This window comes from Quercus lobata, chromosome 3 (assembly GCF_001633185.2).
Source record: "Quercus lobata isolate SW786 chromosome 3, ValleyOak3.0 Primary Assembly, whole genome shotgun sequence".
Taxonomy (NCBI): Eukaryota; Viridiplantae; Streptophyta; class Magnoliopsida; order Fagales; family Fagaceae; genus Quercus; species Quercus lobata.
In genome coordinates this window covers 30,907,467-30,912,353 of record NC_044906.1, presented here as the reverse complement: position 1 = coordinate 30,912,353, position 4,887 = coordinate 30,907,467, and the positions used below count along the sequence as shown (strand labels likewise).

The following is a 4,887-nucleotide window of genomic DNA, read 5'->3' as shown; positions in this document are numbered from 1 at the left end:
TTTGCTACAGTATTTTCAGTTTTCAGTAAAATAAGCTATATCCAAACAAACCCTAAATACAAAACGGTGAACTTTGCTCGTCAAATTTGACTAAACCAAAATTTTACTGTAGAAAGAGTTCTTCTCTCCAAGGGCGGAGGCATGTTATCCTTTGGGGGGGGGGGGGGGGCCATGGCCCCTCCAAAATTTAATAGTAGGAAGAAATAGGTCTTTCACCTACTCATTTAAGAGCTAGCCCCCCTATGAGAAAAGCTTGGCCCTTCCTCCCTCTTCTAGCACACCCCTTGTGTAAAAGTCGTGGTTTGGAGACATTGACTGTAGCAGTGACAACTAAGATTCCGTGCTAGGTTTATCCAGGGGATTAGGGGTGGAGGCATGTTATCCTTTTGAGGGGGCCATGGCCCCTCCAAAATTTATTAAAACCTCTATAGTAGTTGGAAGAAATAGGTCTCACACCTTCTCATTTAAGAGCTAGTCCCCCATGAGAAAAACTTGGCCCCTCCTCCAATACATTAGCCATAGAAATTCCCCACCCCAAATCCCTACTTTTCATCTTTTGACTTTTCCTTCCCTCCTCTAAAACATGTCAGCCATATCCTACATTTTTTTTCTTCTTGAGTGAGACCATATCCCATAGTTATTCAAGGACCTATGTTGTACTAGTGTGGAAATTATCATTAGAGAGTAGAGAGACTATGAGGGTACAATATTAGACTATTAGTAGGAATGAAATTGATTTTGAATTTAATTAGTTGAGATGAATGAAATTGATTTTGAATTTATTTTTTACCACAATAGTCTAATTTGGCTGAATTTAAATGCTATTTATTTTATGGTTGCTTGTAGTGACTTTATTATATTTAATTTCTATAAACATTATTTCTTGTAAATGTAGACTAATTTTGGTTAGATTAAATTTTTTTTTTTCTAAAACTAATGCAAGAAGACATGTATGTATGTATGTATGTATGTATGTATGTATGTCATACTTTGTATTTTTCTTAAATTGCAAATCAATATGATAGTATTACCATGGGCCACGGTCCCTCAACCAAAAATTTCTGATTACACCCCTATTTCTCTCTTATTATGTAGAAAATTTGACTAAACACTAGTGCTTCACTCACATACACTGACACTAGTGCACCGCACACACGGCACTGCTGTCTATGACACACTTACCTTACTTCACACTTGCTGCACGTCACTTCACATCACCTCACACTTCACTCTTGCTTCATATTTTACACGTTCCTATCTAATTCATGTTTGTCCGGTAATGAATTGGGCACTCACTGTAATCTAATCTATAACCATCTATATAAGAAGCAGAAGCTGGACTAATAGAGAAGTAAAAGAAGCTCACAAAGAGATCTGCATTAAGATGGATCACGTTCATGGTGAGGGAGTGAATGAGTTATTTCAGGTTCAGTGTCATTTGTATAAACACATCTTTGGCTTCATTGATTCCATGTCAATAAAGTGTGCAGTTCAGCTAGGCATTCCTGACATAATCCACAATCATGGCCAACCAATTACTTTCCCAGAGTTAGTCTCTAAGCTTCATATTTACCCCAAAAAAACCTGTTGCCTGCACAGGCTTATGCGTCTATTGGTGCACTCTGGCTTCTTCACTAAAACAAAAATTCATAAAAATCAAGAAAAAGAAGAAGAAGCCTATACTCTCACGCTTCTTTCTAGGTTCATCCTCAAAGATAAGGTCACCAACTTGTCCCCGTTTATTCTAGCACTGCTTGATCCAGTTCTTGTAAGTCCATGGCAGTTCTTGGGAGATTGGTTTCAGGGGAGTGAGCTCACACCCTTTGAGAAGGCGCATGGGATGGGTTTCTGGGACTTTTGCGACCAAAGTCCAGAATTCAGTACCATTTTTAATGAAGCAATGGCTAGTGATTCCAAACAAATAAGCTTGGTCGTTAAGGACTACAGTCCCATTTTTGAGGGTTTAGGTTCATTGGTTGATGTTGGAGGTGGTACTGGAACAGTGGCAAGAATTATTTCTGAGGCATTCCCTCACATTAAATACACTGTGTTTGACCTCCCACATGTGGTTGCCAACTTGCCAGATAATGAAAATTTGAAATATGTTGGGGGCGATATGTTTCAGTATATACCTCCTGCAGATGCCATTCTAATCAAGGTGTGTGACATTTTATGACCAATTATTTAGTATCTGAGAAGTAATAGTAGATTTTTGTTAATGAAATTCACTGTTCATATGAAAGAAAACATTGTATTAGATAATTTTATAACATTTTATTGTTTCTTTAATATTTATAATTTTAGTTTGAAATTGGGTTTCTTTTTTTTTTTCTTTTTTTTTTTCCTTCAAATTTCATAAGTCATCCATGTTGGCCATTAATATTGGTAGCAGTAGGAATTTTTCTTCAATATTTTTTTTCTTTTTGATAATGTTTTTCTTTAATGTTTCCTTGGATGTTGTATGTATTACATCCCTATTGTTTGATTAAATTATTAAATTTATCATTTTGTAATTGCTTAAATTTTTGGGACAATTAGAAATCTATAAGTTAAAACTCTATCTCCACTTTATTAGGCAAATCTAAAGAATTAATTAACATTACTTTTTAGGTTAGTTGAATTTAAAAGAAGTTAAAGTTATGAAACCCTCAATTCTGATTATTATAACTATTATTTGGCAGTGTATTTTGCATTATTGGAGTGATGAGGAATGTGTCAACATATTGAAAAGATGCAAAGAGGCTATTACAAGCAAAGGTAAGGAAGATAATTATCATAGACAAGGTGATAAATCAGGAGAAAGACGAACATGATGTTACCACATCAAAGCTCCACTTTGATGCACTGATGATGGTTTTCGTAACTGGAAAAGAAAGAAACAAGAAAGAATGGGAAAAGCTGTTCTTGGAGGCTGGCTTTAGCCGCTACAAAATTGTGTCATCATTTGGCATGAAGTCCCTCATTGAGGTTTATCCTTGAGAGATAAACAAGTGCCTCTATATATATATATATATAATCAAGTACCTATATATATGTTAAACTTGCAAAGACTGTTCCCAAATAATTATTGTGTGCTAAGTCTAATGCTTCAGAATAATAATGCTTGTGAGCATAGCTGGTAGGAATCGAACTATTATCGCCTATCGGTCTTGAATCTACCTATTGTACAATATCATAAATAAACCTAGCAAATTAGTCACAAATCGATCGTGATGTGCATGGAATTCATGAAAACAATATTACAATCATCTATTACTTTACACAAATTCATATACCAACAAAGATCTGTCAAATAGAACAAAATATATCAGCCTGAAATTGAGTTGATTGATTAACATAATAAAATTGATAATACTTTTATAACAATATATCGGAACATGCAAATTTGTTGCAGCAATTAAATAAACTTAAGAAGCAAAAAGAACCATTAATGGAAAAAATAGAAAAAAATTATAAAATAAATCCATTAAAAGAGAAACAAAATTAAAGAAATAAAGAGAGTACCAGTACTGACTATTTCTTTTTGTAGGTAGAACATGGAATGAATGGATGAATGAGGTGCAAAGGGGGTAATAAGTAGTTTATATTGAAAATAAATTAAATATATAAGGGCAGTGGTTGCATGAAGAATAAGGTGAGAATTGAGAAATTATAAAGGAAGAAGAAGAAGGATGAAAAGTGAGGAGAGGAAGGTTAAACAAAATGTAACCTAGAATATATATAAGAAGATACATGAAGGAGAGGATTGAATAAGGCGTTAAAGAGAATGAATTTGAAAAGGAAAAGGAAACCAAAAAATTGGAAAATTTTCTAACATTAACAAAAATTACCGTTAGTGAAGGAAAAAAAAGTACCCTAAAAAAATCCACCAAAAGATAAACCAAATAGAAGAAATAGAAAGAGTATAGATGAACGGTAGGGGAAGATCAGACCACCGCTGCAAAACTCACCCTTTATGTTTTATTATAATTCATTTTAGTCTTTTAACTTAACTTTCATTCATTTTAGTTTTCTAATTTCAAGTTTATTTAATTAAAGCCTCTACATCAACTTTTGTTAAATGTTGCTAATAGTTGTCCAAATTTTTAATTTTAATTTTTCTTCAATTTCTTTAAATTAAAAAAAAAATCCAATTAATGATTGAAAAATATTTTCTTGAATTGTTTTTAAAAAGTTAACAGAAGTTGACGAAGATGCCTTAATTAAATAAACTTAAACTTAAAAGATTGAATTGAACAAAAGTAAAATGAGAAGACTGAAATAAATTATAGTGAAACTTGTAAGGTAGGTTTTGCATTTTAGCCTTATTTTTAACTTGTTGTTACAGTAACTGCTATAGATAGCACTTTACTGTAATAGATTGTTAAAAAAAAATTAGATTTAAAACGCGAATAAAGCATGTATTTTTGGTATTTTGAGTGCAAATATAACAACACCAATATGAATGCTCTTAAACCTTTTTTTTTATTTTTTGAGAAACTAATGCTCTTAAACTTAGAAATGGCACGATAATAATGAAATTATTAAAAACAATTATTAATAATTAATAAACAATTTTATTATGTAATAACATAAAGCATGCTGAAAGGTAACTTATTTAAAATTTTAATCCCAATTTTGGAAGGAAGAAGTTAAATTTATTCAAAAAAAAAAAGAAGGAAAAAGTAAAATTTTACTTTTGTCCTAGAATTTTATTTAAGAATGAGTACTCGGGCAGTGTTTAAAACAAAGTGGTGTTTCTTCTATCTAACTTATTTGGTTGTTTTTATCTAAGCTAACCCACCTAACATTCTAACCAATTAACGCAGCCACATTCACATTTGAGAAGACAACTTATTAATTTTCTTTTAGCAAGCCATTTTTAAAGTCTTCATTTTTTCAACTGGT

At 32.2% G+C, this 4,887-nt stretch overlaps 1 pseudogene; it reads left to right on the top strand.

The window, feature by feature from the left end:
* Positions 1 to 1,241: 1,241 nt before the first annotated feature.
* Positions 1,242 to 3,182, top strand: LOC115982046 (annotated as a pseudogene).
* The last annotated feature ends 1,705 nt before the right edge of the window (positions 3,183 to 4,887 follow it).